The following is a 12,291-nucleotide window of genomic DNA, read 5'->3' on the forward strand; positions in this document are numbered from 1 at the left end:
TGTGGTCAGGTTTTTGTGTGAACATGTTTCCATTTCTCCGGGATAAATGCCCAAGAGTGCAATTGCTGGTTATTTGGAAATTGCATGTCTAGCATTCTGAGAAACTGCCAAATAAATGGTTTTCCAGAGTGGCTGTACCATTTATTTACATTCCCACCAGCAAAGGATGAGAGAAGCAGTTTCTTTGCATTCTCAAAGGCATTCAATGGTGGTTTTATATATATATATATATAATATTTTTAATTATATATACATAATATTATATATATATTTAATTTTAGCCATTCTTCTAGTTTCAAAGTGTATCTCATTGTAGTTTTAATTGGCATTTCCCTGATGGCTGGCAATGCTGAACATCTTTTCATGTGCTTATTTGCTGTATGTATTATATATCCTCTGGGGGGAAATGTCTGTGCATATAGTTTGCCAATTCTCTAATTGGATTTTTTTTTTTTTTACTGCTAAGTTACATCTTGCAGCGACTAATCCTTTGATAGTTCTGTGATATGGAAGTATTTTCTTACAGTCTGTTGCTTGTGTATTCATTCTCTTCACAAGGATATTTGCAGAGCAAAGGTTTTTAATTTTGATAAGTTTTGAATTATTATTATTATTTTTTTTTGGTGTCAAGTCTAAGAAAAGTTAGCCTAGGACTAGATTCTGAAGATTTTTCTCCTATGTTCTTCCCAAAGCTTCATAGTTAACATTTTACATTTAAGGCTATGAAGAATTTTGAGTTAATTTTGATAGTAGGTATTAGGTCCGGGTTTAGGTTCAGGCTCATTTTCCCCCTTGGAGGTCCAGCTGCTCCAACACCATTTGTTGAAAAGGCTACCCTTCTTCCATTTAGTTGCTTTTGCACTGTTGTCAAAAGTCAGCTGGGCATATTTGTTTGGGTCAGTCTCTGGGTTCTCTACTTGGTTCCATTGTTCTATGCTCATCTCTCCCCTAGCACACAATGTCTTGATTACTGCAGCTCTATAATGAACCTCAATATCACTCTCACTTTCTTCTTCTTTTTTGAGATTGTTTAAGCTACTCTAAGGCCTGTGCCTTTCCACATAAATTTTAGAATATGCCTCTTTATGTCTACAAAAATTCTTACTAGGGTTTTTATAGGAATTATATTAAATTCATAGATCAATTTTGGGAAATTGACATTTTTACTATGCTGAGTTTTTCGCACCATAAACATGATACATCTCTGCATTTATTTAGGTCTTCTCTGTTTCTTTCATAGGCATTTTGTCATTCTTAGGCACCTAGATGTTACACAGGTTTTGTTAAGTGCATGCCTAACCTTTCATTTTATTTGGTTATTGTGGTTCCTGTAGTTGTTAGTATATAAAAATGTGATTGATGTTTGTCTGTCGGCCTTATAAACTGGGACCTCAGTGAACTTATTTCTTAGTTCTAGGAGTTTTCTTGTAGGATCCTTGGGATTTTTACCTAATCAGATCATTTACAAATAGGAATAATTTTATATCTTGCTTTCTGTTCTGTATGCTTCTTATTTTTTTTTTATCACCTTTTAAAATGGCTAGAACTTTCAGTTAAATGAGTGGGGAGACCTGGCATCCTTCTCCTGTTCCTGATCCTAGGAGAGTGGAGAAGCATTAAGTATAATGTTACCTATTGTTGTTGTTGTTGTTGTGTTTTCTGCAAATGCTCTTTTTCAGGTTCAGACAGTTCCTCCCAGTTCTCAACTTGCTTAATTTTTTTTAAAATCATGAATGAGAGATAGATTTTGTCAATATATTTTCTGCATATCAATTGATAAGATCATATGATTTTTTTCCCTTTAGCTTGTTGCCACACTGGATTGCACTGATTTCAAATGTTGTACTATCATTGCATCCTGGAATAAATTCAACTTGGTCATGGTGTATAACTCTTTTTACACTCTGATAGATTCATTTGCTAATTTTTTTGAGGATTTTTGCATACAAATTTATGGAGGATAATGGTCTGTAGTCTTCTTTTCTTTTTATACCATTTTTGTCTTGTTTTGAACTCCGGGTAATACTGGCTTCATAAAATGAGATGAAAAGTGCTCCTTCATCTGCTGTTTTCTGAAATAGATTGCATAAAGTTGGTTTATTTGTCTTCAAATGACTTTTATAACTCTTCAGTAGAATTATACAAACTTGGAGATTTATTTTTTCAGATGATCTAAATGGCAAATTCAATCCTTTTAATATTCAAATTATTGATTTCATCTTGCATGAGATTTTGTGGTTAGTGAATTTTATTTTGGAATTGGTCTATTTCTTCTGTTTTTTAATTTATGAGTAATTGCTCAAATCCTGCTGTTATCTTTTTAATAGCTGTAGAATACGTAGTATTATCCCCAGTTTCCTTCCTGATATTGGTGATTTGCTTTTTCTCTCTCTGCATTTTTGTTAGACTTGTTTGAGGTTCATCAATTTTATTGATTTTTCCCCCAAAGAACAATGTATTCGTTTCGTTTATTTTCCCTATCCTCTTCTGTTTGCCATTTCATTGATTTCTGTTCTTATCTTTATTATGTCCTTCTTTCTTCCTGCTTGGATTTATTTTGATCTTATTTTCATAGCTCTTGAGGCAGGAATTTAAGTTATTTATTCAGACTGTTCCTCATTTCTAATGTAAACATTTAGCGGTGTAAATTTCTCTGTCAACATTGCATTGGCTGCATCCCACATATTTTAGTATATGTTCTTGCTTTCATTCAGTTCTACGTGTTTTCAAATTTTCTTTGAGACTTCCCGTTTGACTCATGAATTATTTAGAGTGCTGTTTACTTTCCACATGTATAGAGATTTTCCTGCTGTCTTTCTATCATTAACCTCTAGTTTGAGACTATTGTGGTTTTGGAACACACATTTGGTATGATTTTGGCTCTTTTATATTTGGTGAGTTCGATTTTGGGTCCAGGATAAGGTTTATCTTGGTGCAACTTCCAAGGGTTCTTGGGGAAAATTGTGTATTCTTCTCTTATTTAGTGGAATGTTCTGTGTGTCCCTTACATCCGTTTGCTTGTGTTGCTCAGATGTTGTATGTCCTTGCTGATTTCATTGTCATTGGGGTGGGTGTTAATCTCCAATTGTAATTGTAGATTTGGGTATTTCTCTTGTCATTTCTCTCAGTTTTATGCTTCATCCACTGTGAAGCTCTCTGGTTTGTCTAGTACACATTTAGGATCATTCTGTCTTTCTGGTGGATTGATCCTTTTATCATTTTTATGGGGTGTTCTCCTCTGTCTCTGGCAATTTCCTTCACTCTAGATTCTCCTTTATTGGATATTAACCTAGCCAGTTCTGCTTTTAAAAAATAATGTTTACATGGCATATCTTTTTCTCTCCTTTCAAACTACCTACATCATTGAATTTATTTTTAATTTTTAGTGTTTGTGTGTGTGTGTGTGTATATATATATATATAATTGAAGTATAGTCAGTTTACAATGTTGTGTCAGTTTCTGGTGCACAGCATGATGCTTCAGTCATACGTGAACATACATATATTCGTTTTCATATTCCTTTTCATATCCCTATTGAATTTGGTTCCCTGTGCTATACAGTATGAAATTCTTGTTTATCTTTTTCATATATAGTAGTTAGTATCTGCAAATCTCAAACTCCCAATTTATCCCTTCCTATCCCCTTCCCCTTGGTAAACATAGTTTGTTTACTATGTCTCTAAGTCTGTTTCTGTTTTGTAAATAAATTCATTTGTCTTTTTTTTTTTAAGTCACATATAAGTGATATCATATGGTATTTTTCTTTCCCTTTCTGGCTTACTTGACTGACAATGACATTCTCCAGGTCCATTCATGTTGCTACTAATGACATTATTTTATTCCTTTTTTATGGCTAAGTAGTAGTCCATTGTATATATACCACAACTTCTTTATCCAGTCATCTGTCCATGGACAATTAGGTTGTTTCCATGTCTTGGCTATTGTATATAGTTCTACTATGAACAATGGGGTGCATGTATTTTTTTATTAATATTTTTTATTGATTTATAATCATCTTACAATGTTGTGTCAAATTCCAGTGAAAAGCACAATTTTTCAGTTATATATGAACATATATATATTCATTGTCACACAGTTTTTTCTCTGTGAGCTACCATAAGATCTTGTATATATTCCCTTGTGCTATACAGTATAATCTTCATTATCTATTCTACATTTTGAAATACCAATCTGTCTCTTCCTACCCCCTGTCCCCTTGGCAACCACAAGTTTGTATTCTATGTCTATGGGTCTGTTTCTGATTTGTACTTATGTTTTTGTTGTTGGTTTTTTTTTTTTTTTTTTTTTTTTTTAGATTCCACACATGAGCGATCTCATATGGTATTTTTCTTTCTCTTTCTGGCTTACTTCACATAGAATAACATTCTCCAGGAACAATCATGTTGCTGCAAATGGCGTTATGTTATCAATCTTTATGGCTGAATAGTATTCCATTGTATAAATATACCACTTCTTCTTTAACCGGTCATCTGTTGATGGACATTTAGGCTATTTCCATCTCTTGGCTATTGTAAATAGTGCTGCTATGAACATTGGGGTGCAGGTGTCATCCTGAAGTAGGGTTCCTTCTGGATATATGCCCAGGAGTGGGATTCCTGGGTCAGATGGTAAGATTACTCCTAGTCTTGTGAGGCATCTCCAAACTGTTTTCCACAGTGTCTGCACCAAACTGCATTCCCACCAGCACTGTAGGAGTGTTTCCTTTTCTCCACAGCCTCTCCAGCATTGGTCATTTGTGGATTTTTGAATGATGTCCATTCTGACTGGTGTGAGGTGATACTTCATTGTAGTTTTGATTTACATTTCTTTGATAATTAGTGATATTGAGCATTTTTTCATGTGTCTATTGATCATTTGTATTTCTTCCTTGGAGAATCGCTTGTTTAGGTCTTCTGCCCATTTTTGGATTGGGTTGTTTGGTTGTTTCTTATTAAGTTGTATGAGCTGCTTATATATATTGTGGAGATCAAGCCTTTGTCAGTTTCATTTGCAAAAATTTTCTCCCATTCTGTAGGTTGTCTTTTTGTTTTACTTCTGGTTTCCTTTGCTGTGCAGAAGCTTGTAAGTTTCATTAGGTCCCATTTGTTTATTCTTGCTTTTATTTCTATTACTTGGGTAGACTTCCCTAGGAGAACATTTTTGAGATGTATGTGAGATAATGTTTTGCCTATGTTTTCCTCTAGGAGGTTTATTGTATCTTGCCTTGTGTTTAAGTCTTTGATCTGTTTTGAATTTATTTTTGTGTATGGTGGAAGAGAGTGTTCTAGCTTCATTGATTTACATTCTGCTGTCCAGTTCTCCCAACATCATTTGCTGAAGAGACTGTCTTTATTCCATTGTATATTCTTGCCACCTTTGTCGAAGATGAGTTGACCAAAGTTTTGTGGGTTCGTTTCTGGGCTCTCTATTCTGTTCCATTGGTCTATACTCTGTTTTTGTACCAATCCTATGCTAATCTTGATGACTGTAGCTCTATAGTATTGTCTGAAGTCTGGGAGAGTTATTCCTCCAGCCTCTTTCTTTCTCTTCAGTAATGCTTTGGCAATTCCAGGTCTTTGATGGCTCCATATAAATTTTATTATGATTTTTTCTAGTTCTGTGAAATATGTCCTGGGTAATTGGATAGGGATTGCATTAAATCTGTAGATTGCCTTGGGCAGTGTGACCATTTTAACAATATTGATTCTTCCCCAAGAGCATGGGATATCTTTCCATTTTTTAAAGTCTTCTTTAATTTCCCTCATCAATGGTTTATAGTTTTCTGTATGTAATTTTTTCACCTCCTTGGTTAGATTTATTCCCAGGTATTTTATTACTTTGGGTGCTATTTTAAAGGGGATTGTTTCTTTACTTTCTTTTTCTGTTGATTCATCGTTACTGTAGAGACATGCAACTGATTTTTGAACATTAATCTTGTAACCTGCTACCTTGCTGAATTCTTCGATCAGCTCTGATAGTTTTTGTGTGCACCTTTAAGGGTTTTCTATATATAGTAACTTGTCGTTGGCATATAGTGACACTTTTACCTCTTCTTTTCCAATTTGGATCCCTTTTATTTCTTTCTCTTGCCTGACTGCTGTGGCTAGGACTTCCAGGACTATGTTGAATAGGAGTGGTGATAGTGGTCATCCTTGTCTTGTCCCAGATTTTAGTGGGAAGCTTTTGAGTTTTTCACCTTTGAGTACTATGGTGGCTGTAGGTTTGTCATATATAGCTTTTATTAGGTTGAGATATGTTGTGTCTATACCCACTTTGGTAAGAGTTTTTATCATAAATGGGTGTTGAATTTTATCAAATGCCTTTTCTGCATCTATTGAGATGATCGTGTGGTTTTTGTCCTTATTCTTGTTGATGTGATGTATTACATTGATTGATTTGCGTATGTTGAAGCACCCTTATGTCCCTGGGATGAACCCCACTTGGTCATGATGTATAATCTTTTCTATGTGCTGTTGGATTCTATTTGCTAATATTTTGGTGAGGATTTTGACGTCTATGTTCATCAGTGATATTGGCCTATAATTCTCTTTTTTGGTAGTGTCTTTGCCTGGTTTTGGTATCAGGGTGATGATGGCTTCATAGAATGAGTTTGGGAGTATTCCCTCTTTTTCAATCGTCTGGAAGAGTTTGAGAAGTACTGGTATGAGTTCTTCTTTGTATGTTTGGTAGAATTCCCCAGTGAAGCCGTCTGGTCCTGGACTGTTATTTGTAGGGAGGTTTTTCATTGTTAATTCAATTTCATTTCTAGTGATTGGTTTGTTTAAGTGGTCAGTTTCTTCTTGATTCAGTCTTGGTGGAAAGTATGTTTCCAGAAACTGATCCATCTCCTCTAGGTTATCCAGCTTTGTTCCATATAGTTTTTCATAATATTCTCATGTGATATTTTGTATTTCTATGTTATTCATTGTAACTTCCCCATTTTCCTTTCTTATTTTGCTTATTTGTGCTCTCTCTTTTTTCTTCTTTGTGAGTTTGGCCAGAGGCTTGTTGATGTTATTTACTTTTTCAAAAAACCAGCTTTTGGTTTGGTTGATTTTTTCTATGGTCTTGTTAATCTCTATTGTATTTAATTCCTCTCTGATCTTTATTATTTCCTTCCTTCTGTTGCCTTTTGGGGTTTTTTGCTCTTCTTTTTCTAATTATTTTAGCTGGTGGGTTAGATTGTTTATTTGAGATTGTTCTTCTTTTTTGAGGAAGTCCTATATCCTTTAAACTTCCCGCTTAGCACTGACTTTGCTGTGTCCCATTAATTTTGTGTGATTGTGTTTTCATTTTCATTTGTCTCAAGGTATTTTTAATTTCAACTTTGATTTCCTCATTGACCCATTGGTGTTTTAATAGCATGTTGTTTAATATCCATGCTTTCCTTTTTGTCTCTTTTGTTTCTCTGTAGTTGATTTCTACTTTCATGGCATTGTGGTCAGTAAAGATGCTTGAGATAATTTCTATCTTCTTAAAATTGTTGAGGCCCCAATTACATGATCAATCCTAGAAAATGTTCCATGTGCACTTGAAAAGAATGTATATCCTCTTTTTGGGGGTGTAATGCTCTGAAAACATCTGCCAAATCTAATTTTTCTATTGTATTATGTAATTTCTCTGTTGCCTTATTTATTTTCTGTCTGGAAGATCTGTCTCGTGATGTTAATGTGGTGTTAAAATCTCTGACAATTATTGTAATCCCATCAATATCCCCCTTTATCTCTGTTAGTAATTGTTTTATGGACTTAGGTGCTCCTATATTGGGTGCATATATATTAATGAGTGTAATATTCTCATCTTGTATCACTCCTTTAATCATTATAAAATGTCCTTCTTTACCTTTCTTTATGGACTTTGTTTTAAAGTCTATTTTGTCTGAAATCAGTACTGCAACACCTGCTTTTTTGGCTTTTCTATTTGCATGGAATATCTTTTTCCATCCTTTCACTCTCAATCTATATGTGTCCTTCTCCCTAAAGTAGGTCTCTTGTATGCACCATATTGAAGGTTCTTGCTTTATTATCCAGCCTTCCAATCTATGTCTTTTGACTGGAGCATTTAGGCCATTAACTTTACAGTAATTAGTGATAGATGTGTATTTATTGCCATTTTGAACTTATTTTTGCAGTTGATTTGGTATTTCCTCTTTGTTCCTTTCTTCTTCCCTTTGTGGTTTGGTAATTTTACTTTGCATTATCATGGATTGTATTTAGTTTTGTGACTAACTTGTAAGTTTTTGGCTTGTGGTTACCCTTTTTTGTAAGTCTATTAACCCATTACTATAATTGTTTTTATTAAACTTATAGTAATATAATCTCAAACTCATCCTACTGAGAACAAAAAATTTAGACAAGAAATAAAAAAAATACTCTATATTTTTTTTGCCTCCCTCTCCTACTCTTAATGATTTAGATGTCTTCTTTTACAACTTCGTGTTTATTGTATTTGTAATTCATGAGTTATCACCTTTCCAGTTATAAGTTTCTCATTTCTGTAGCATCCTGCTTCTTTTCTATTTAGAGTAGAACTTTCAATATCTCTTTTAGCATGGATTTAGTGTTGTTAAACTCTTTCAGTTTTTGCTTGTCTGTGAAATTCTTTGTCTCTCCTTCTATTCTAAAGGATAGCCTTGCTGGATAGAGTATCCTAGGCTGCATCTTTTTTTTTCATTTAGGGCTTTGAGTATATCTTGCCACTCCCTTCTGGCCTGTAGTGTTTGTGTAGAGAATTCAGCTGAGAGCCTTATGGGGGTTCCCTTGTAACTCACTCTTTGCTTTTCTCTTGCTGCCTTTAGGATCATTTCTTTATCCTTGACTCTGGCCATCTTGATTATGATATGTCTTGGTGTGGGTTTGTTTGGGTTCTTCCTGTTTGGGATCCTCTGAGCTTCCTGTTGGATATCTGATTCATTTTCTAGGTTTGGGAAGTTTTTAGTCATGATTTCTTCAAATACCTTTTTAATCCCCTTTGATCTTTCTTATGATTCTGGAACCCCTATTATGCAAAGATTGGCATGCTTTATATTATCCCATAGGTCCCTTATGCTGTTTTCATTAGATTTTATTTGTTTTTCTCTCAGCTGTTCTGATCGTGTGCTTTCTGTTGTCCTGTCTTCTTCTAGGTCACTTATTCATTCCTCTGCATCTAGGCTCTTTGCACAGCCTTTAGATCAGTTCTCATTTCAGCCAATGAGTTTACCAATTCTACTTGGCTCTTCTTTATAGCTTCAATTTCATTTTTGACATATTTTATATCTCTAAACACTATCTCTTTTAATTCCTTCAGTACTTTGAGCACTTTTTTTTTTTTTAAATGTTGATCTGGTTGGTTATCAATGTCTATTTCATTGATTGTTCTTTCAGGGGATTTCTCTTGCTCTTTTAATTGGGAATTTTTCCTCTGCTTCTTCATATTGCTCATTTCTCTCTGGCACTGTGGATTATGGAGTATCAGTTATCTATTGTGGTCCTTAAGCAGTTTATTTATTTATCTATCTAACACCTATGTAGAAATAAAAAAAAAGAGAGAGAGCGAGAGAGAAAGAGAATTTTAAAAGAAGGGAGAAAAAAAAGGTTTGAAAACAGCATATAATCAATAATAGAAGAGCAATTTGAATCAGACTAGCAATCCAGTTGAGATTTTTTTTTAAAAACCCTTAAAGAAAAAGGAAAAAAGATCAAAAAACAGTATTTGAAACCTGTGTATATACAATAACAGGAGATCAAAACCAAAAGAAATGAAAATAAAATCAGGTGGATTTTTAAAAATAATAATAATGAAAATACTTCAAGAGAAAAATTAAAAAAAGTAAAACTAGAAGCATATGCAATTGTTTAGAAAGTAGAAATTAAAAAGGTAATTGAAAATAGAACAGATAAAAAGATAAAATAAAGATAGAATTTTTAAAAAAGGGAGAGAAAAAAGTTTGAAAACAGTGTATAATGAATAATAGAAGAGCAAGTTGAAGCAGAATAGCAATCGGGTTGAGACGTCTTTTAAAACCCTTTAAAAAAAGGAGAAAAGACAAAAAAAAAATGAGTATACCCACTTATCCATGGCATGCATCACCCTGTAGTCCCCCATGGCTGCCTCAGTGCAGCCACCCCAGTCCTCCGTCAGGCTCGGGCAGCCTGTTCCAGCCCCTAGCTGCTGGCTCACATATTGGGATGGGTGTCACAGGAACCCTCTGTGCCCTTTTAACTTAGTTCTGTCGGTCAAAGGGTGCTCATGCAGATCCGAGCCTCAGAGGCTGCCTCTGTCCCACTGGCCTCTCTGTTGGAGAGGGGAGACCCAGCAAACAAGAGCTAGTTCTCCTTTGCCACTCCCTCCCAGTGGGACCAGTCCCACACTATTTTGCCTTTTCTTCTTTCTTTTTTCCTTTTCTCCTACCAGATTTTTGGCTTCTTTGTCTTTTGAAGAGGGTGATATTCTGTTGGAGTTCTGCAGGTGCTCTGGTTGCCTGAATGGGTCCGTGGATGTAAGTCTTGGTGTATTTGTGGGAGAAGGTGAGCTATGAGCATCCTTCTACTCTGCCACCTTGGCCTCTGTCACATGTATCTTTCTGAATTAAGGTTCCTTGTTTATATATGTGCAGGAGTAGGATTGCTGGTTCATACGGTAAGTTCATGTTTAGTCTTTTGAAGACTCTGTATACTCTCTATAATGGCTGCACCAAACTGCATTCCCACCAACAGTATAGGAGGGGTCCCTTTCCTCCATACCCTCTCCAGCATTTATTGTTTGTGGAATTTTGAATGGTGGCTATTCTGACTGGTCGGGGTGATACCTCACTGTAGTTTTGATTTGCTAGATTTGCTACATCATTGAATTTAAAGTGAATTTCTTATATAAAGTTTATAGTTAGCTCAGCTTTTTAATTTTTAATCTACTCTATCAATCTCTGTCTTTTCATTGGTACATTTAGACCATTTCTATATAAGGTACTTATTGATATGTTAGATACCACCTTGCCTTTAAAAAAATGTTTTCTGTTTCCTCCAGTTCACATTTCTCTTCCTTTTCCTGCCTTTCAATAGATTATCTGAACACTTTTTAGGATTCCACCGAGATGTATTTGTAGTGCTTTTGGGTGTACCATTTCATACATTTTTCATTCCAGTTGCTCCGGGTAGGTATTACAATATAGACATGTGAGTTATTGTGGACCTGCTGGTATCACCATTTTACCACTGACTGTTAAGTGTGGAGACCTCAGTTCTATTTAGCTACATTTTTAACTGCCCCATTTAAAAAAATCATTGTCTGGAGTCACAGTTTTTGCCTCAATCATTAAATATGACTTACAAAGCTCATTAGGAAAGGGAAAAACGTATCTATATTTTTCTTTTTACTATTACTCCTTCCTTTATCATTTCCCTCCTTTTGGAGAACTTCCTTTCACCACCTTTTAAGGACAGGTCTGCTGGCACCAAATTCTTATTGCTTTCCCTCATCAGACCATGCTTTCATTTTCTCTTTATTCTTGAATAGTAGCTTCACTAGATACAGAGCTCTTTGTTGACAGATCTTTTCTTTCAGCACTTGAAAAATATTGTGCCATTTCCTTCTGCCTCCATGACTTCATTTCTGATAAGAATTCTCTTGATATTTGAGTTGGCATTTTCTTATTGGCATTATTTCTTTTTGGTTGCTTTCAAAATTTTTTTTTGTCTTTAGTTTACGAAGTTCAGGACAACTTGCTGAAACTTCATCATGATGTATTTTGAAATGATTTCTTTGATTTTACCTTATTTGGCTTTTCTTAGCCTTTTTGAGGCTGTAGGTTTGTGTATTTTGCCAAATTGGAGACATTTTCAGCTGTTATTTTTTCAAATACTCCTTTTGCCCCACTATCTTTCCCTCCTTTTTCTGCAACTTTGATGATATGATTGTTGGACCCTATGTTACTCCCCCACATATCTCTGAGGCTCTGTTCATTTCTTTCCATGTATTTTCTCTTTGCTCAGATTGGGTGAATTTTTTTTGATGTTTTCAAGTTCACTGGTTCTATCCTCTGTAATTACTGTTCTACAATTGAGCTCATCCAGTGAGTTATTTTTTTCTCTTACTTGTATTTTTAGTTCTATAATTTCCACTTGGTTGTTTTTATAGCTTTTGTTTCATTGCTATTCTAAAAAAATTCTATTTTTTTCCATTTGTTGCAAGAGAATTTGTAATTGATTATTGATGCATTTTTATGACTATTGTTTTAAAAATCCTTGTCAGATAATTCCAACTCTGCTTCATCTTTTTGTTGGTGTCTGTTGATTGTCTTTTCTCATTCACGGT

The sequence above is a fragment of the Camelus ferus genome, chromosome 27 (genome assembly GCF_009834535.1).
Source record: "Camelus ferus isolate YT-003-E chromosome 27, BCGSAC_Cfer_1.0, whole genome shotgun sequence".
NCBI lineage: Eukaryota > Metazoa > Chordata > Mammalia > Artiodactyla > Camelidae > Camelus > Camelus ferus.